Source organism: Cricetulus griseus, chromosome 2, assembly GCF_003668045.3.
Source record: "Cricetulus griseus strain 17A/GY chromosome 2, alternate assembly CriGri-PICRH-1.0, whole genome shotgun sequence".
NCBI classification, from domain to species: domain Eukaryota; kingdom Metazoa; phylum Chordata; class Mammalia; order Rodentia; family Cricetidae; genus Cricetulus; species Cricetulus griseus.
Genome location: NC_048595.1, coordinates 224,916,009 through 224,938,344, shown reverse-complemented (window position 1 = coordinate 224,938,344; position 22,336 = coordinate 224,916,009). Strand labels below are relative to the sequence as shown.

At 40.8% G+C, this 22,336-nt stretch overlaps 1 long non-coding RNA gene across 1 annotated transcript in view; it reads right to left on the bottom strand.

The window, feature by feature from the left end:
* LOC118238348 overlaps window positions 1–19,931 on the bottom strand; it is a 29,303-nt gene extending 9,372 nt beyond the window's left edge. The window contains exons 1-2 of the long non-coding RNA XR_004768378.1: window positions 19,213–19,931; window positions 18,736–18,867 (exon numbers count right to left, since the gene is read on the bottom strand). This is a non-coding gene — a long non-coding RNA (uncharacterized LOC118238348). The remainder of the gene's footprint in view (window positions 1–18,735; window positions 18,868–19,212) is intronic.
* Window positions 19,932–22,336: the final 2,405 nt, after the last annotated feature.

Here is a 22,336-nt window from a genome sequence, read left to right as displayed (position 1 = left end):
CATATGAAGTTGAGTATTATCCTTTTGAGATCTGTGAAGAATTTTGCTGGGATTTTGATGGGGATTGCATCGAATCTGTAGATTACTTTTGGCAAGATTGCCATTTTTACTATGTTAATACTACCTATCCAAAAGCATAGATCTTTCCATTTTCTGATGTCTTCTTCAATTTCATTCTTCAAAGGCTTAAAGTTCTTGTCACACAGATCTTTCGCTTTGGTTTGGTTAGAGTTATCCCAAGATATTTTATGTTGTTCGTATTGTAAACTATTGTAAAGGGTGGTGTTTCTCTGATTTCTTTTTCATTCCATTCATCATCTGTATATAGGAAAGCTACTGATATTTTTTAGTTAATTTTGTATCCTGCTACATTACTGAAGATGTTTATCAGTTACAGGAATTCCCTGGTAGAATTTTTGGGGTCATTTATGTATACTGTCATATAATCAGCAAAGAGAAAAAGTTTGACTTCTTCTTTTCCAATTTGTATCCTCCAGATACCCTTTTGTATATCTTATTGCTGTAGCTGGGACTATATTGAATTGATATGGAGACAGTGGACAGCCTTGTCTTGTTCCTGATTTCAGTGAGATTGCTCCATTTAGTTTGATGTTTGCTGTTGGCTAGCTGTATGTTGTCTTTATTATTCCCCATGTATTGCTGCTCTCTCCAAGACACTTATCATGAAAGGGTGTTGAATTTTGTCACAGGCATCTAATGATATGACAATTTTTTCTTTCTGTTTGTTTATATGATGGATTACATTGACAGATTTTTGTATGCTGAACTATCCCTGCATCTCTGGGATGAAGCCTACTTGATCATGTTGGATGATTTTTCTGATGTATTCTTGGATCTGGTTTGCCAATATTTTATTGAGTATTTCACATCAATATTCATGAGGGAGATTGGTCTGTAATTCTCTTTCTTAGCTGTGTCCTTGTGAGGTTTTGGGTATCAGGGTAATTGTAGCCTCTTAAAAAGTTTGGCAATGGTCCTATTGTTTCTATTGTGTGGAACAACTTGAGGAGTATTGGTATTAGCTCTACCTTGAAGTTCTGGTAGAATTCTGCATTGAAACCATCTGACCCTGGGCTTTCTTTTTTTTCTGGTTGGGAGAATTTTGATGACTGTTCCTATTTCCTCAGTGGGTATAGGTATACTTAATTTGTTTATCTGGTCTTGATTTAATTTTGGTATGTGGTACTTGTTCAGAAAATTGTCCATTTTCTTTAAATTTTTTAACACTGTGGAGTACAGATTTTTTAAATATGACCCGATGATTCTCTGGATTTCCTCAGTGTCTGTTGTTATATGCTGAAGGCATGGAAATTATGAATTCACCAGACTCAGTATAAATGATAAATGGTGTCTTATTGGGGATGGACTTACACAGGCAACAGTGAGTGACTGTCAACATCCCTGCTGGAAGGATACAGACACTGCCTCTCCAATGCTCTCTGAGACCCAAGGGGCTCTTGCCCTCCCCCAATCTCCCCTTTAATGGGTCATGTCCCTACCTGTAACCACGCCCAAAAGGCGTGGCCACTGTTACAGGTTCTCAGGCAAGATACCACTACAATGTCCCCCTTTTCATTTCTGATTTTGTTAATTTGGATATTCTCTCTCTGTCTTTTGGTTACTTTAGATAAAGGTTTGTCTATCTTGTTGGTTTTCTCGAAGTACCAACTCTTTGTCTCATTGATTCTTTGTATTATTTCCTTTGTTCCTATTTATTGATTTCAGTCCTCAGATTGATTACTTCCAGCCATCTACTCCTCTTGGGTGAGTTTGCTTCTTTTTGTCCTAGAGGTTTCAGTTGTTCTGTTAGTTCACTAGTGTGGAATTTCTCTAGCTTCTGCATTTAGCACTTTGTGCTATGAATTTCCTCTTAGCACTGCTTTCATTGTGTCCCATAAATTTGGTTATGTTGTGCTGTCATTTTCATTGAATTTTAGGAATGAATTTTCATTTAGGAAAGAAATTTCATTTAATTTCTTTCTGTATTTCTTCCTTGACCCAGTGGTAATTCAGTTGAGTATTGTTTAATTTCCATGAGTTTATGGGCTTTCTGCAATTAGTGTTGTTGTTGAATTCTAACTTTAAGCTATGGTAATCCTATAAGATACAGGATTTATTTCAATTTTTGTATCTGTTGAGGTTTGCTTTGTTACTGAGTATGTGGTCAACTTTAGAGAAGGTTCCATGGGGTGCTGAGAAGAAGGTACATTCTTTTGTGCTTGGGTGGAATGTTCTATAGATGTGTGTTAGACCCATTTGAGTCAAAATCTGTTAGTTTCTTTATTTCTCTGTTAAGCTTCTGTCTGGAAGACCTGTTCAATGGAGATAGTGGGGTGCTGACATCTCCCACTGTTGGTGTGTGGGGCTTGATGTATGATTTAAGCATTAGTAATGTTTCTTTACAAATGTGGGTGCCCATGTATTTGTGACATAGATGTTCAGAATTGAGACTTCACCTTGATGGATTTCTCCTTTGACAAATATAAAATGTCCTTTTTCATCTCTTTTAATTACTTTTAGTTTGAAGTCTATTTTGTTACATATTTGGATAACTACACCAGCTTGTTTCTTAAGTCCATTTGATTGGAAAATCCTTTCCCAACCTTTTTCTCTGGCATAATGTCTGTCTTTGTAGTTGAGGTGTATTTCTCATATGCAGCAGAAGGATGGGTCCTGTTTTTGTATCCAAACTGTTAGCCTGTGTCTTTTTATAGGTGAATTGAGTTCATTGATATTAAGGGATAATAATGACAGGTGATTTCTAGTTCCTATTGTTTTTTTTTTCCATTGGTGGTGTTGGTATTCTGTGTGCATTTCTCTTCTTAGGAATTATCTATTACCTGTGTTTTTGTGGATGTAGGTATCTTGCTTGGTTTGGAGTTTTCCTTCTAGTACTTTCTGTAGGGCTGAATTTGTGGGTAGGTATTGTTTAAATCTGATTTAGTCATGGAATATCTTGTTTTCTCCATCTATGGTGACTGAAAGTTTTGCTGGGTAAAGTAGTCTGTGCTACCATCAGTGGTTTCTTAGTGTCTGCATAATGCCTGACCAGGACCTTTTGGCATGTCCTTCTTTTTTTTATTTTATTTTATTTTATTAGTTCTAGTTAGGGAACAAGCTTATTTCAAGTTCCTTCTCCCTCTCCCTCCCCTCACCCCCAACCCTCCTCCCCCACCCCAGCCTACCCCCCACCCCATCCACCCACCACTCCCCAGGCAGGGTAGGGCCCTCAGCTGGGGCTCTGCAAAGTCCACCAAGTCTTCCTATGCTGATCCTGGGCCCTTCCCCATGTGTCCAAGGCCAGAGTGTAACCCTTCATATGGGATGGGCTCTCAAAGTCCCTTCTTGCACCAGGGAAAAATACTAATCCACCACCAGAGGCTCCCTAGAGTGCAGAGGCCTCCTTATTGACATCCATGTTCAGGGATCTGGATCAGTCTTGTACTGGCCTCTCCGACAGCATCTGGGGTCGATGTGCTCTCCCTTGTTCAGGTCAACTGTTCCTGTGGGTTTCTCCAACCTGGTACAGACCCCTTTGTTCTTCATTCCTTCCTCTCTTCAACTAAATTCCCGATTTCAGCTCATTGTATATCTGTGGATGTCTGTCTCTGTTTCCATCAGCCACTGGATGAGGGCTCTAGGATGGCATAAAGAGAAGTCATCAATCTCATTTTAGGGGGAGGGTTTTTAGGTTATCCTCTCCACCGTTGCCTGGATTGTCAAATTGTGTCATCCTTGTAGGTCTCTGGAGATCTCCCTGGTTCCAGATCCCTTCTCGGGTCTATAGTGGCTCCCTCTGATATGGTATCTCTCATCCTGCTCTCTTTCCTCTATTCTTCCCCCAACTCAATGTTTCTGCCCCTCCATTTCCTCTCCTCTTCTCCTCTTCTCTTGCTCTTATTGTAGCAGCTCCTTTCCCCCCACCCTCATGCCCACAATTAGTTCGGGAGTTCATGCCACTTCCATTCCTTGGGACCATTTATCCCTTAGAGTCCTTCATGTTTCCTAGTTTCTTTGGTGAAGAGCATTATAGACTGGTAATCCTTTGCTCTATGTCTAAAATTCATATATCAGTGAGTACATACCATGTTTGTCTTTTTGTGACTGGGTTACCTCACTCAGGATGGTTTCCTCTAGTTCCATCCATTTGCCTGCGAATTTCAAGATTCCATTGTTTTTTTCTGCTGAGTAGTACTCCATTGTGTAGATGTGCCACATTTTCTCCATCCATTCTTCAGTTGAGGGGCATCTAGGTTGCTTCCAGGTTCTGGCTATTACAAACAATGCTGCTATGAACATGGTTGAACATATGTCCTTGTTGTAAGTACATGCCCTATTTGGGTATATACCCAAGAGAGGAATGGCTGGATCTTGAGGTAGACTGATTCCCATTTTTCTGAGCAACCACCATACTGATTTCCAGAGTGGTCTTACAAGTTCGCACTCCCAATGGAGGAGTGTTCCTTTTTCTCCACATCCTCTCCAGCATAGATTGTCATTGGTATTTTTTATTTTAGCCATTCTGACAGGCGTGAGATGGTATCTCAGAGTTGTTTTGAGTTGTATTTCTCTGATGGCCAAGGATTTTGAGCACTTTGTTAAGTGGCTTTCAGCCATTTCAGTTTCCTCTGTTGAGAATTCTCTATTTAGTTCTGCACCCCACTTTTTAATTTCATTGTTTGGTGTTTTGGTGGCTAGCTTCTTGAGCTCCTTATATATTTTGGAAATCAGTCCTCTGTCAGATGTGGGATCGGTGAAGATCTTTTCCCATTCTGTGGGTGGTCGTTTTATCCTACTGACTGTTTCCTTTGCCTTGCAGAAGCTTCTCAGTTTCAGGAGGTCCCATTTATTAATTGCAGACCTCAGTGTCTGTGCTACTGGCATAATGTTCAGGAAGTGGTCTCCTGTGCCAATTTGTTCAAGGGTAGTTCCCACTTTCTCTTCTAGAAGATTCAGTGTGGCTGGATTTATGCTGAGATCTTTGATCCATTTGCACTTAAGTTTTGTGCATGGTGACAGGTATGGATCTATCTGCAATTTTCTGCATGTCCGAATCCAATTGTACCAGCACCATTTGTTGAAGATGCTATCTTTTTTCCATTGTATAGATTTAGCACCTTTGTCAAAAATAAGGTATCCATAGGTGCGTGGGTCGATATCAGGGTTTTCAATTCGATTCCATTGGTCTATCAGTCTATTTTTGTGCCAATACCAAGCTGTTTTCAGAACTATGGCTCTATAGTAGAGCTTGAAGTCGGGGATGGTGATGCCTCCAGAAGATCCTTTATTGTAAAGAGTTGTTTTGGCTATCCTGGGCTTTTTATTTTTCCATATAAAGTTGAGTATTGTTCTTTCAATGTCTGTGAAAACTGTGTTGGGATTTTGATGGGGATTGCATTGAATCTGTAGATTGCTTTTGGTGGGATTGCCATTTTTACTATGTTAATTCTACCTATCCAAGAGCATGGGAGATCATTCCATTTTCTGGTATCTTCTTTATTTTCTTTCTTTAAAGTCTCAAAGTTCTTATTGTACAGATCTTTCACTTTTTTGGTTAGTGTTACCCCAAGATATTTTATGTTGCTTGTGGATATTGTGAAAGGTGATGTTTCCCTGATTTCTTTCTCATTGGATTTATCATCTGTATATAGTAGGGCTACTGATTTTTTTTGAGTTAATTTTGTATCCTGCTACCTTGCTGAAGGTGTTTATCAGCCGTAGGAGTTCCTTGGTAGAGTTTTTCGGGTCACTAATGTAGACTATCATGTCGTCTGCAAATAGTGAAAGCTTGACTTCATCCTTTCCAATTTGTATTCCTTTGATCTCCTTTTCTTGTCTTATTGCTCTAGACTACAACTTCAAGTACAACATTGAAGAGATATGGAGAGAGTGCCAGCCTTGTCTTGTTCCTGATTTTAGCGGAATTGCTTTGAGTTTCTCTCTGCTTTGAATACATTTTATTACCACTGGTTAATAAAGAAGCTGATTTGGCCAATAGCCTGGCAGAATAGAGCCCAGCAGGAAATCTAAGCAAAGACACAGGGAAAAGAAGTCAGAGTCTGGAAGATACCAGCAGCCACCAGAGGAGTAAGATGTGACATAATAAGTCACAGGCCTCGTGGTGAAATACAGATTAATAGAAATGAGTTAATTTAAGATGTAAGAGCTAGTTAGTAAAAGCCCGGGTCATTTATAATTATTATAGGCCTCTGAATGGTTATTCGGGAACTGGCAGGTGGACAGCCTTGTCTTGTTCCTGATTTTAGAGGAAACGCTTTGAGTTTCTCTCTATTTACTTTTATGTTGGCTATTGGTTTGCTGTATATTGCGTTGATCATGTTTAGATATGTTCCTGTTATTCCTGTTCTCTCCAAGATCTTTATCATGAAGGGATGTTGGATTTTGTCAAAGGCTTTTTCAGCATCTAGTGAGATGATCATGTGGTTTTTCTTTTTCAGTTTGTTTATATAGTGGATTACATTGATGGATTTTCGTATGTTGAACCATCCTTGCATCCCTAGGATGTAGCCTACTTGATCGTGGTGGATGGTTTTTCTGATATGTTCTTGGATTCGGTTGGCCAATATTTTATTGAGTATTTTAGCATCGATGTTCATGAGGGATATCGGTCTGTAGTTCTCTTTCTTAGTCATATCTTTGTGTGGCTTGGGTATCAAAGTGATTATAGCCTCGTAGAAAGAGTTTGGCAATATCCCATCTGCTTCAATTGTGCGGAACAGTTTGAGGAGTACTGGAATTAGCTCTTGTTTCAATTTCTGGTAGAATTCTGCAGTGAAGCCATCTGGCCCTGGGTTTTTTTTGGTTGGGAGGCTTTTGATTATTGCTTCTATCTCATTAGGGGTTATAGGTCGATTTAAACTGTTTATCTGATCTTGATTTAATTTTGGTAAGTGATATTTATCCAGAAAGCTGTCCATTTCCTTTAGATTTTCCAATTTTGTGGAATACAGGTTTTCAAAGTATGACCTAAAGATTCTCTGGATTTCCTCAGTGTCCGTTGTTATATCCCCCTTTTCATTTCTGATTTTGTTAATTAGCATGCTCTCTCTCTGCCTTTTGGTTAGTTTGGCTAGAGGTTTGTCTATCTTATTGATCTTCTCAAAGAACCAACTCTTTGTTTCATTGATTCTTTGTACTGTTTTCCTAGTTTCTACTTTGTTGATTTCGGCTCTCAGGTTGATTATTTCCTGGCGTCTACTCCTCCTTGGTGTGTTTGCTTCCTTTTGCTCTAAAGCTTTCAGTTGTTCTGTCAATTCTCTAATGTGACTTTCCTCCAGTTTCTTCATGTGAGCACTTAGTGCTATGAACTTCCCTCTTAGCACTGCTTTCAGGGTGTCCCATAAGTTCGGGTATGTTGTGTCTACATTCTCATTAAATTCTAGGAAGTCTTTAATTTCTTTTTTATTTCTTCCTCAACACAGGAATGGTGCAATTGGGTGTTATTTATTTTCCATGCAAATGTAGGTTTTCTGCAATTCGTATTGCTGTTGAATTCTAGCTTTAATGCATGGTGGTCTGATAAGATACAGGGGGTTATTTCAATTCTTTTGTAACTGTGGAGGTTTGCTTTGCTGCCAACTATGTGGTCAATTTTTTAGAAGGTTCAATGTGGCGCTGAGAAGAAGGTATATTCTTTTGTGTTTGGATGAAATGTTCTATAGATATCTGTTAAACCCTGTTGTGTCATAACTTCTGTCAGATCCTTTGTTTCTTTGTTAAGTTTCTGTCTAGTGGTCTGTCCAATGGTGTAAGGGGGGTGTTGAAGTCTCCTACTATAAGTGTGTGTGGTTTTATGTGTGGTTTGAGCTTTAGTAATGTTTCTTTTACAAATGTGGGTGCTTTCGTATTTGGGGCATAGATGTTCAGGATTGAGACTTCATCTTGATGGACTTTTCCTGTGATGAGTATGAAATGCCCTTCTTCATCTCTTTTGATTGCTTTCAGTTTAAAGTCTAATTTGTTAGATATTAGGATTGCTACCCCAGCTTGTTTCTTGAGCCCATTTGATTGGAAAATCTTTTCCCATCCTTTTACTCTGAGGTATCGCCTGTCTTTGAAGTTGAGGTGTGTTTCTTGTAAACAGCAGAAGGATGGATTCTGTCTTTGTATCCATTCTGTTAGCCTATATCTTTTTATGCGTAAGTTAAGACCATTGACATTTAGGGATATTAATGTCCATTGTTCGTTGGTTCTTCTTTGTTTTGGATTTATTGTTGGTGGTATCATTGCATGTGGATTTTGCCCTCCTGTTTCTTTTTGTGTTTGGTAAAATTAGATTATCTATGGCCAGTGTTTTTGTGAGTGTAGTTATGTTCGTTGGGTTGGAGTTTTCCTTCCAGAGCCTTCTGTAGTGCTGGATTTGTGGATATGTATTGTTTAAATCTGTTTTTGTCGTGGAATATCTTGTTTTCTCCATCTATAGTGATTGAAAGTTTTGCTGGGTACAGTAGTCTGGGTTGACATCCATGCTCCCTTAGTGCTTGTAGGGTATCTATCCAAGACCTTCTGGCTTTCAGAGTTTCCATTGAGAAGTCAGGTGTGATTCTGATTGGTTTGCCTTTATATGTTACTTGGCCTTTTTCCTTTGCTGCTCTTAATATTTTCTCTTTATTCTGTAGATTTGGTGTTTTGATTATTATGTGTCGGGGTGACTTCTTTTTGTGGTCCAGTCTGTTTGGTGTCCCGTAAGCTTCTTGTACTTTCATAGGCATATCCTTCTGTAGGTTGGGGAAGTTTTCTTCTATGATTTTGTTGAATATGTTTTCTGTACCTTTGAGCAGTGTTTCTTCACCTTCTTCTACACCTATTATTCTTAGGTTTGGCCTTTTTACAGTGTCCCATATTTCCTGGATATTTTGTGTTAGGGATTTGTTGGACTTGAGGTTTTCTTTGGTTGATAAATGTATATCCTCTAGCAAGTCTTCAGTAGCTGAGATTCTCTCTTCCATCTCTTGAATTCTGTTGGATATACTTACATCTTTAGTTCCTAATCGTTTATCCAGCCTTTCCATTTCCAGCATGGTCTCATTCTGTGTTTTCTTTATTGTGTCTATTTCAGCTTTCATGCTTTGAACTGTTTCAAGAGCTTCCTTCACTTGCTTGGATGTTTTTTCTTGGCTTTCTTTAGATTCTTTAAGAGATTTATTTATTTCTTGAATTTTTTGGTTTGTCTTTTCCTCCAATTCGTTTAATTTTTTGTTTGCTTTTTCTTCTATTTCTTTAAGGGATTTTCTTGTTTCCTCTTTAAAGGTCTCTATCAACTTGCTGAGATAATTTTTGAGGTCCATCTCATCTTCATGCTCTGTGTTGGGCTTTTCAGATCTTGCTGGAGTGGAGTCCCTAGATTCTGGTGGTGTCATATTGGTCTTTCTGTTGTTGAGTGAAATATTATTCTGTCTTCTCCCCATATCTTCTTTTAGTGGGTGCAGGTGGGGTCTCTCTATCTCCTCTTGTGGCCCAGTGGTCTGTGGGGGCCAGGAATTCAATGTCCACAACTCTGGATGGTCTTGACGCTCCTGGTAGTTTCCTCATTAGTTCCTAGTTCCTCGGTAGGTCGGCGGAATGGAAGAGTGGGGTGCTAGCAGATTCGGGGCACAGGGAGCTCCTCCCTGCCTGGGTGTGTCTAGCCCAAGCCCGCAGGCACAGGCAGGGGTGGGGCGAGTGGGGGTGGTCGGGGTATATGCTGTTTTGGCCTGGAGTCGGGAGCGGGCAGAGACTCACTCACTTAGTTCCTGGGTGGGTCAACTGCGGAATGGAAGAGTGGGTGCTAGCAGATTCGGGGCACAGGGAGCTCCTCCCTGCCTGGGCATGTCTGGCCCAAGCCCGAAGGCGCAGGCGGGGGCGGGGGCGGGGGCATGGGTGGGGGGGAGGGGGGTTTGGGGTGTATGCTGTTTTGGGCTGGAGACGGGAGCAGGCAGAGACTCACTCACCTAGTTCCTGGGTCGGTCGGTGGCAGAATGGAAGAGTGGGGTGCTAGCAGATTCGGGGCGCAGGGAGCTCCGGCATGTCCTTCTTTAGGTTAGGAAAGTTTTCTTCTATGATTTTGTTGAATATATTGTCTGTGCCTTTGAGCTCTATTTCTTCTCCTTCTTCTATCCCTATTATTCTTAGGTTTGGTCTTTTCATAGTGTCCCTGATTTCTTGGACAGATTTTGTTTTAAAAATGTTGGATTTAGCATGTTCTTTGACCTATGAATTCATTACCTCTATTGCGTCTTCAGCTCCTGAGAGCCGATGAATTCATTGCCTCTATTGCGTCTTCAGCTCCTGAGAGTCTCTCTTCCATCTCTAGTATTATGTTGCTTATGCTCACATCTGTACATCCTGATTGTTTATCCTTATTTTCCCCAGAATTTTCTTGGTTTGTGTTTTATTTATTGCCTCTATTTCAATTTTTAAGTTTTGAACCATTGATTTCACCTGTTTGATTGCTTTTTCTTTTCTTTTTCTAAAAGGTATTTGTTGATTTCTTGCAATTTTTGTTGTCTCTTCCATCAATTCTTTAAGCGGATTTTCCATTTCTTCTTTAAGGGCCTCAATCATTTTTATGAACTTATTTCTAGGTCATTTTCTGTTGCTTCATCTGCTTTGGGATTTCAGGTCTTGCTGTTATAGATCCACTACTTTTTGATGGCGCTGTATTGCTCTTTATGTTTGGTGTGGTCTTTCACTGTTGTCTACCCCCCTCTGCCTCCACGCCGTACAGATAGAGCCTGTTCGTCAGAGGTCCCTCTTCCTCCAATTGGTGTAGTTGGGGGCTATGGCTCCATTGATGCCTCCTCTAGGTGCAGGTGGTTCTGATGCTACAGAGGTTGCATGGTATCATGTATGGCACTGGAGGCTGACTGGTACACAGGTGCTCTTTCCAAGGTGTTCTGAAAGCTGCTGCTGTGGATGCTTTCTGGTTGTCCAGCTCATACTTCCAGCACAGCTCATGCTTCTGCCTCCCTTTTCATGGTCGCCCAGCTAACACTCACCCATTGCCCCCCCCTTCTTTTAACTGTACAAGAACACTGCTACTAGCTGGCATTTTAGCTTCCATGACTTACTTTTCTTTGTCATAAAATTAGCCAAGAAACTGTTTTTGTCAGGTCTGCTCCCAACTAAACCAGCACTATTGGACACTGGACTGGTGCAGACAGAGGTGCTAGGGTAAGATAATGCTGTGATCGGAATGTGGGTGTGGACATTCATTTCCTTCCTGAAAGCCTTTGCGTTAATTAACACTCACGATGCCACTGCAGTTGTCCCCAAATTCAATCTCAAATAAACTTCTAGGATCCTTTTATTCTTCTGCCATATAGCCTGAGACCATAAACCAACCCTAGGCACATGACAATCAACGAATTCATTCCCTTAGGGGACCTTTCCTTTCAAAGGGTCCTGGCAGGTGAGATTTTCCACAATAGAGTGTTCTCCACGTCTCTACGGAAAGAAGTCTTCGTGATCAAATGTATATCATGGAGCTACTTTGGCTATTGGCAATGTTTCTATTAGTAAAATAAAAATCAAGAACCTAGGCAGGTTTGGTGGCACAACCTTTAATCCCAACACTCTGGAGGAAAGGGGAAGCAGATATCTATGAGTTCTGGGCCAGCCAGGTATACAGAGTGAATTCCAGGACATCCAGAGCTAAATAAAAATAATTTTTAAAAAGTCCTATCTTAAAAAAATCTAGAACCTAATGACCATTTTAAACAAACTGAACTAATTCAAATCAATTGATGGTGTGCCAGAATTTTCCCCAACATGAAACGCCAGAGTACCAAGTGCCTCACTCCCAGATGACCCAGAGGGTCTCTGAGACAAACAAATGGGAAAAGGAGACAGGGTGAAATGTCCTTTCTCAGGTTTTCCCCTCCCACATCCTCTGAATTCTAGGTCTTCCTCTCTTCTCTATGTAGACTAACGTATTTAGAAATAGGATCTCCCAGTGTTTTCTCACTGAGACCAATCGAGCTTATATAATCTCAACGCTGGTTCCAAAGAAATCAAGATCAAGATAAAAAAGTGTCATCTGAATTTGGCAAATGTTCTTGTGGGAAAATCTTTAAGCAAAAACAAATTTGATGATGTACTGGGACAAGAAACTCAGAAAACAGATAAAATGTTGCATGAGCCAACTCTCTCCTTAGCTTCAACATTCACACTTTTCTCAGCCAACAGTCTCTACCACTCTGAGTAAAGCCAGCTCACCAGCTTGTCATTAATGAACTAACTGCCTTTACCAAAGGACCAGAGGAATTTCAACACAGTCATGGAGAATCCCCAACTGCTGTGGTAAGTGAAGAAAGCATATGCCTAACACAAAGGTTAGGTTAGCTACGGTTGATGTGCTTTTCTAGTTTATAAATTTCACCTGACACACTCCCCTCTTCTTCAAGGCTATGCTGAGAAGGGTCTTGTGACAGTGAGTAACGTGACTCAACTTACTGTGTTCAGCTTCAAAATAAAAACGAAGACTAGAGAAAGAAAGATGTGACTTTTAAGGCATAGCAAAGAGCTGTAGTGCTTCAGTAAAAGGAAATGATGATGTATAGGGATAGCCTCAGGCTAAAGAAACTTGTGAAAATACCAATTGGAAAGTCTATAAATCTGGGGGAAATACTGTTCACAGAGACCAAAGGTATTTTGTTATTAAAAGGTATTTTATCCCTCTGGTATTTGTGCCTGTATGTACCTCATCTTTACCTGTGGTTTCCCAGTGGCTGCTTGCAAATATCATCTGGGAAAAGAAGATGCTAGGATGTCACATTAACTCTCAAATATGGCAGTGTACACATTTTGGTACTGTGGGTTGCCTTGCCCTATTTCTCTTAAGAGCTGTAAGAATGGCTGGTAACTATACCAGTTTCTGAGGAAGGTGCTCTTATCCTTTTCAGAAGTTCCGGTATGAAGAATAACAACTAGAAATTATTAATTATTATATTAACATAATACTAATCCAATTAGTATCTAGTGGTATTTTGTCCAAGCAAAGCTCACAAAACATTCTCAAAGTGTTTCCCAGTCAGTAGTACTCTAACCCACAACCTTGATCAGTATTAGTCTAAAAATGGACCAGGTCACCAGTGTAGGTATGAGAACTATGCTCTTCTTTGTTTTCAAAATTGTTTTGGCTACTTGGATTTCCTCATTGCCTTGTGAGTTTTGAGATCTGTATGACAACTTTTATTTAATAAACAGAAGAAAAATTTATGAAATTTGTGCTGAATCTGTCAATAACTTTAGCATTAGTACCATATTGGCAATATTAAAGCATCCATTTCATGTGGTACATTTCCATTTTCCTAAGGCTTCCTTAATTTATTCAATTATGTGTTATAGTTTCGATAATTATTTCACTTTTTATGTAAATTCATTCCTATATATTTAATTCACTTTTAAATTGTTTTTGTAATTTCCATTTTAGATTTTCATTGCTAGAGTATAGAAATAGAATAGATTTATTTCAGATTGCTCTTGTATCCTGAAATTCTGCAGAACTCATTTATTAGATCTAATTGGTTCTGAGGAAATTCTTTACGACTGTTCACATGATAAATCATGCCATCTGCAAATAAAAGTGATTTTACTTTCTCCTCTCCAATTTATATATCTTCTGTTTGTTTTCTGTATCTAATGTTAGAAATCCCATTACAGTGTTGAGTACAAGGCTGGAGAAAACCAAATATATTCATCTTTAGGCTCTTGCTTTTTCTGTGATCTCTGCCTCTCAGTTGAGGTATTTAAACCATTTATATTTAATGTGAATTTTATATGTGGATGGGTTTAAACACACATGTGTACTATATATATATATATATATATATATATATATATATATATATATATAGGCATGCATATATTTAAACATACATTTTATATGATTGACTTTAAACAAAGAACAAACATGTTCCTTTTGCCTAGAGGACCATGCCATCTTTTTCTGCTCTTTCTTTGTTTCTCTCTCTCTCTCTCTCTCTCTCTCTCTCTCTCTCTCTCTCTCTTTGCTTTCTGTATGGATTGAGTTTTTTTTTCTTTTTTTCTTTTATAGTCTCTCCTAGTTAGCCCACAACTCTCAATTATTTAACTCAGTGCTTGGATTAGGATCTTAAAAATACTTTCATTATTTCAGTCTTCGTTGTGTGAGCAGTACCTGCAGAGGCCAGCAGAGTTTGTCATATCCCCTGGAGCTGGAGTTACTGGCGGTTGTGAGCTGCCTGGTATGGGTGCTGGGAGTAGTACATGCTCTTGACTGTTGAGCCATCTCCTGGGCCCTTTTGTAATCTATCTTTGCTGGCAAGTGGCAAGCTGACAACTTTTTTCTTTTTATAAGTTAAGAACACTGCTCCATTGTTATGTGGCTTTTGTTATTTGTTAAACAAATATGATTTTTCCATTATCTTTAATCTTCTACACATGCATCTTGGTTTTTTGGCTACTTTTAAATTTTAAGCCATTTAAGATTTCAACTTGAGGTGTACTAGTTATAGTGGTTTTCTTTCTGTCTTTCTTTCTTGAAGTTTACTTCTCTTCCTGAACTTGGCAGTTTATACTTTTAACCCGTCTGAAAATTTTAATCATTATTTATTCAAATATTTCTCTTGCCATACTTCCCTCTAGGATTCATTAAAGTGACTTAGAAACAAGTGCATCCTTCCAGGTTATGCTTTGGGACTTTGCTAGATGATACCATAGACTCATTTGACTGACAGCTAAGTTTGTATTGCCCCTGGAGCAAAGCCATCCTTGAAGCCTACCTGATTCCCTATGACTTTTAGTCTTTCCCAGTAAGCTTTGTTAAACAATTACCATCCCACAGTGCTCTTTAGGGGCAGCTCCTCCTCTCCTGCATTCTGCCTCTTGAGGGCAGTCACTAGCATTGGCCTGAATTCCTTTTCCTAAGACACAGTCTGGCACTTTCTTCAGAGAGACACTATAGTCATATTTAGCACCAGAAGAATTAGATTTTTAATTTTGATTTAAGAAGTATTAAATATTCTGTTTATAGTTTTTTAAAGGCCCTTGTTTTAGAGCTAAAGAAATGGCTCAGCCATTAGGAACGCTTGATTTCAGTTCCCAGCACCCACATCAGAAGACTGCAACTGCCTGTCGCTCCAGCTCCAGGACATCCAACATCCCCTTCTGGCCTCCTTGGGTGCCTGCCCCCATGTGGCAAAACTTCACACAAACAAATTCATAATATAATACTTTTCTAATCATAAAACCAAAACAAAACTTATATTTCCTCAATATTGTTTTTTCTGCTTATTTTGATTTCTATACATAGCTTCATCTATCTGATATTCATTGATTAATATTCATGCTCAAAATAGGGGCACTAAAAGCCTCCAAGTGTGGGCTTGCTTATGCTGAACTGTGTTATGGCCTGTTATGCTGTTGAAATGACTAAAATTTCAAATATCTTTAGCTATCTCTTCTTAACACAGTTGTATTCATGTGTGAGTCTTTGTGAGTGTGTGTGTGTAGTGGTGGGATTCTGATCTCCTTCTTGAATAGTTCAAACCAATGCTCTTGTACATGATGGAAGAGAGAGAGCTCAGAATATTGGCAAATAGTATCTAAACCTCCCATTTTTCTGTACAGTACTTCAAGTTTAATTATGACAAAGGCTCCACCTGCTTGTCTCTGTTGAAGAGAACACAGTTACAAAGCACAGGAATGACTAGCTTATCAGAATGTGTGTAGGGGGGATCTAAGCCCTGGATAATTCTTGGAACCTTTTCATTCACTCTCTACTCAGAGGACTCTCATGGGGACCACCCCAGAGGTCCTGGGACTCCATGGAAACCAGGTCAGCTCCTGCCTTCTTCACTGCTTGCATAAGACAGGTCTTGTCACCAGGTCCTAAGAGAACATCACTTCCTGCTCCCCAAAACCCACAATTTCATTTTTCTGTCTCGGGGTCTCATTCAGCAGACTTTTAACATCTCCTTGCTGTTAGCTTGTGTTTTTTCTGTATGGTTTTTACCTGATTCAAAGTCACCCTGACTGCTTTTGTGGTTCAAGTTGAGTCAGCAGAAGACGGAGCCTCAGCTAAGGAAATGCCTCCCTGAGATCCAGCTGTAAGGTGTTTTCTCAATTAATGACCAATGGGGGTGGGCAGTCCACGGTGGTAAGTTGGTTTCTGGGCTGGTGGCCCTGGGTTCTATAAGATGGTGGACTGAGCAAGCCATGAGGAGCAAGCCAGTAAGCAGCATTCTTCCATGGCCTCTGCATCAGCTCCTACATCCAGGATCCTTCCCTGTGTGAGTTCCTGCTCTGACTTCCTTCAGTGACGAGCAGTGATGCAGAAATGTAAACCAAATAAACCCTTTCCTGCCCAACTTGCTTTTTGGTCATGGTGTTTCATTGCAGCAATAGAAACACTAAGACAGTCACCTTGTAAGTGTGCACTAAAGTGTGCACCAAATCATTCTTTGGTGTCTGTTCAGTTACTAATGCTTTAGAATTGCCATCAATGTTTCATCACATGCTTTATTCCTGTTCTCCTACTGCTCTGGATCAAACACATATGCACACAGACGTGCAAATATCTCCAGCCTTTGCTTAACAGTGAATATTTAATACATCCTTTTATTTATTTTGCCTACACAAAAGGCAAGGTAAAGTAAAATATGAATCCCATTACTGATTAGAATATTGCTCTAGAATACCACATTTTCCCCCAAAGTCTACAAGGCATTAATCTCAACTAATTACCAATTACAATCAACATGCAGACATAGAATAGTTAAGAATTCATCCAGTTTCATGCAATCAGATCATAGCAGAACCAGACTTGGCTCCTTTGAAATGGCCACATGACTTGGATATATTTGGGACCAGTTTCTAAAGGCATAAACATTATCAAGCATATACTTAAGGGAACAGACAGAAGGAAACAAGGGAGCCTCATGGCGCTCAGCTTGGACAGTTCTCAGTGGGAAGCTGCTTTTGCTCCATCCACACCCCATCTCTTCCTCCTATCAAGTTACTCTGAAACAAACCCTGAAAAAAATCACTTCATAAACAACAAATTTTCCAGTTGAAAAACAGTTGATAGTTTAGATTAATTAGGTTTTAAAAAGAATGCCAATTTATGGCTGAAAGACACATAAGAAAGTGTTCAACATCCTTAGCCATCAGGGAAATGCAAATCAAAACAACTCTGAGATACCATCTTACTCCTATCAGAATGGCTAAAATCAAAAACACCAATGACAGTTTATCCTGGAGAGGATGTGGAGAAAGGGGAACACTCCTCCACTGCTGGTGGGAGTGCCAACTTGTACAGCCACTCTGGAAATCAGTATGGTGACTCCTCAGGAAAATGGGAATGAGTCTACCACAAGATCCAGCAATTCCACTCCTAGGCATATACCCAAAAGAAGCACATTCATACAACAAGCACATCTGTTCAACAATGTTCACAGCAGCATTTTTTGTAATAGCCAGAAACTGGAAGCAGCCTAGATGCCCCTCAACAGAAGAATGGATAGAGAAAATGTGGTACATTTACACAATGGAGTACTACTCAGTGGAAAAAAAAAATGGAATCTTGAAATTTGAAGGAAAATGGATGGAACTCGAAGAAACCATTCTGAGCAAGGTAACCCAATCACAAAAAGACAAACATGATATGTACTCACTCATATGTGGATTTTAGACATAGAGTAAGGAATTACCAGCCTACAATCCACACTGCCAGAGAAACTAGTAAACAAGGAGGACCCTACAAGAGACAAACTTTGTCCCCTGGAGAAGGGGAAAGGGTCACCATCCCCTGAGCAAATTGAGAACATGGGAAGAGGGGGGAGGGAGCTAGGAGAATGAGAAGGGAAGAAGAGGAAGGATGCAGAGGTCATGAGGGAGCAGAAAGGTTGAGTCAGGTGTAGATTAGAAGAAAGGATTTGTGATAGGTAGGGATTTTTGTTGGGAGGGTGGTAGGGGAGGAAGGGAGGGAGAAGAGAACTGGGATTCTCATGTAATTAAATTTTGTTTGTAATTCAAATTTTAAAAAAAGAAAAAAAAAGAATGCCATTTTAAACTATGAATAAAATGTTACCAATTTGAAAGGAGGTCTTTCGACAATTAAAAATGACAATAAATAACAATCTGTGTTTTAAAAATGTTCCCACTGAGCTGACCATAACCCAGACACTATTTTATCTTTCAGCAGGAAACTGTCCATGCCAATGAAGACCTCAAACCAGAAACCTCAGTTCCAGCCTTAGGAAGCGCTGAGTGTGGGACTTCCGTCTGTGCCTACACACACACACACACACACACACACACACACACACACACACACACACACACCTTTTGAGCTTTGTTTTAGGATTTTTGGTTGTTGTTTATTTTTAACTTTTGCCTTTTGCATTCAGTCTGCTCTCAACAGAGGTAGACTTACCTGGGCTCTTTGGTTCTTTTTAGGTATTTCAGACAGTAATTATCTCTGTATTATTATCTACAAGACAAGCGTAATTCCTGCTCAAAGTAAGAAATCAATTGACACTTCCATAAGAAGTTATGAGGAAAGAATCACGATGAAGGAAGAAACACATCACCTGTCCTGGGGTTCTTCTCGTCATGCAGACTACATAATTGTTCTCCACCCCTGAGTTCAGTCAAATGACCTAGGACTCTGCATATGAACCGGGGCAGTCCCTGCATGAGTGGAACCAAGGTGTCTCAGAGTTCCCACTTTACCTCATTGCCAGTGAGTTGATCTTTTTGCAGCACTAGGGCCCCCATGCAGAAGATGCCTTCTTGGTGCCATGAAGAGCTATTAGTGTGGCAGACCCAGATTAACAAGGGAAGAATATTCCTCTCAGTTTCTTCCTGTGGATACATAAAGAGGGGCACATCTGAGGAATGTAAAAGACCATTTTTCACAGTGCTGCCTACAGAATGAGAGAAAATCCAGAAGTCAGACAGAGTCTTACACTGTGGCATGGTTAACTTTGAAAGATGACCTGGACAGGTGTTGGCATAGCCCAGGAGTAGGAGGAACTTAAAAGTGGGAATTTTCCAGCTTCTGAGCAGGCCAAACAGTGACCGGAAACAGTGCCCCATGCTCCTGAGGAGATCAGAAACGTCACCATCCCATGCACATGGATCATTTATTAAAACAGAAGCCACACTGAAAAGGCATTGAGGAAGGAGAGGCTTTTTCCCTTCACAAACCTGAACGCTCATCTTTATGCTCCTAAATGTGGTCTCTGAGTCTTTGATTCTTACAAGCAAAAGAGTGAAACAGCTTTGAAGAACAAAGTGTCTTGGCCTGAGAATAATTTCTTGCTTGTTCAGTCGGAGACAGTTTATTCTGAGTCTGTTTAGTGTCACGGCCAAGGGAGGGAAGAAATAAAACATTGATCCAAGAAGCCATCTTGCTCTGAGGAGTGATGAAGTACATTTTTGTGTGCTGAGGCATTCTTACGGGTTGTGCTATGCAGAAGGAGCCTGAGTAGACAGGTACAGGAATAGACCGGTTCACTGGGAGCTTATTAGTGAAACCAGAGGCTTATCTGGCTGTGGGTCTCTGGGGGAGATACACCAAGAAGAACTAATCCACTCCAAGAAGAAGAAAGGATGGCGTCTTCCTCTAATTTGATATATCACTCATGTGGTGGGTGGGAACACTCTTTCAAGTCCTTTTGGCCTAGGCAGTAAATTATTCCTCATGTTTTGGTTTTGTAGTGGTCAGGAGCCATGAGTCATGGAGTGACTCATGGCATCATCAGCGATGGAGATTTGGGGGTGCTCAGTGGGTTCGTGGGTTCACACTGATAAGGAAAGTCAGCCTTAGTTGTGATGGTGTCTTTTTTCCATGCTTCGTGTCTCCTCTGTTTTTCTTAGCTGCCACAGCCATCTGATTTTGTCGTGAGACTCACAAGACAGCAATGCATAACCCTGGAAACTGTAGAGGATGTGATGTTTTAGGGGATTTTTAATATGTACACCCACATGTCAGGCTCTTTATGTATTTCTAAAACCATTTTCATTTTTCCATTTGCGCCGCCTAGTTTTGTGTCAGCTTGACACAAGTTAGAGACATTTTGGAAAAGGGAACCTCAACTGAGAAAATCCCCCACCCCAGAGTGGCCTATGGGCAAGCTGGTGGTGCATTTTCTTGGTTGATGATTAATATGGGAGGGCCTGGCTCCATGTGGGTGCTGCGGCTCCTGGGCTGGTGGTCCAGGAGCTATAGGAAAGCAGGATGAGCAAGCCAAGAAGAAAACAGCAGTGAGCACCACTCTTCCATGGCCTCCAGGTCCTTGCCCTGCTGAGTTCCTGCTCTGACTTCTCTGGGTAATGGACCAGAGTCCCTCAACTTTCCGGGACTCAGTTTCCACAACCACTGTGTATCCCCGATTCTACAGTAACAGTTCAACAAATTTCAAGTAAAGTGAGGCTGTGCACACACACACACACACACACACACACACACACACACACACACACACACACACCTATCTCTCTTTCATGGGTCTTCTCAGGCCACACCTGCCTCAGCAGTGCTCACTGATGACTTCTCTAAGCAGGTGACTGAGCTTGTGAGACATTCATTCAATACACTTACACAAGCACGAGGGGGGCTGCCGAAAGTTTATAACCCCTTGAAGTAAACTCATTCCTCTGACAAATACCTGCGGACATTTACTACATACTGGGCATTAAATGCCAAAGACCCAGCACCAGTAAAACAGAAAACTCCCTCCGTTTTAGGGATCTGCGTTGCCATGCACAAACAGGTAAAGTGTACAGAAGGAGCTAGCAACTCTGAAAACAGGGCAGCTGTCTCAGCAGGGATTCCAGTTCCAACAGTAGATTCAGGCTGGACTTCACTGCAATGCTGACTTTCTGATCACAGCTTGAAGGAGAAGGAGAGAGCCAGCAGCACACCCCAGGAAGGGCAGTGTGGAAGCCCAGAGGTGGAAAGTAGGCATGTCAGAGGAACAGCAGAGTGAACTTGGAAAAGGCATGGGATAAAGAAGGGAAGGAGGGAGCCCAGCATCAGAGCCTTAGGGGTTGGGGTTAGCCTGCTGACTGGTTCTTGCTGGAATAAAAAGCCACTAGAAGTTTCTGAAGAGAAGGCAAGTGAAATCTGACTTGCATGTTACAATGAAGTTCAACTGTCCACTCTATTGAAGGATAAAAGTAGCTGGCACATTTGGGGTCATTAATATCATTAAGGATTTAATACATTTAATACATTAATACATTAAGCCATTAAATGGCCCAGGAGAGAAATTATGTTTGTTTTTACTGGAGTAGTCACAGGAAGGCATGAAAAGTAACTGGAATCTAAATGTAATTTGAAGGTAAACCTGTCCCGCGCTACCGTCTCGCCAGCAAAAACGACGCGGCACACTCCTCAGGATCCTTCTGCAGTAAAGCTTTAATGCGTCTTGAGAGGGAGAGCATAAGCTTACAGAGCAGAGACCCCGAACACCCAAAAACCCATCCCTTATATAGGCTGGCAACCACCGCCTCGGACGTGTTACTCCCTGACTGGCTGAAGCTCATCGAACCATATGACATCAGCTGATCGGACCATATGACGTCACGGGAGAGGCGGAGACCAAGGGCTGGAAAGTTACAAAGTTACCTAGTGCGCATGCGCACTAGCTTGTAACGGCTCCTTACATAAACCCATTAAGATTTCCAGTGAAAAAGAACTAATGAATGGTCAAGCTTGAGAGCCTCTTTTATTGTGCATGCTCTTGTGGATTTAAATATGAATCATAAACACCCATGTGCTTTTATGAACACTCTCTCTGGTCTCCTCTTACCTGACCTATTCTTATTCCCTTTAGGTCTCTGACCAATAAGCTATGCCACTCGGCAATGCTCAGAAACTCTATAGACCTACACTACATGCTACTCACTGCGCCCACCCACAGTTTGTCTCCCAGATAGGCAAACATCAAGACAAAGCATATGGCCAATGGGACCTGAAATTAAGAGAATATAAAGAGATTCAAAAGAAATGTCATCTATAAAATGGTATCTTACATACTGTTTGTTCTGTCACTATGAAGAGACATCAAGACCAAGGCAATTTATAAAAGACAGCATTCAACTGGGGGCTTGCTTACAGTTTCAGAGGTGAGTCCATGGCCACCATGTCAGGGAGTGTGGTGGCACACAGCAGGCAGGCAGGCAGGCATGGTGCTGGAGCAGTAGCTAAGATTTTATGCCTGGTCCACAAGCAGGAAGCAGAGAGTGATCCTGGGACTGGCATGGGCTTTTGAAACCTCTAATTCCATCCCCAGTGACACACCTCCTTCAACAAGGCCACACCTCC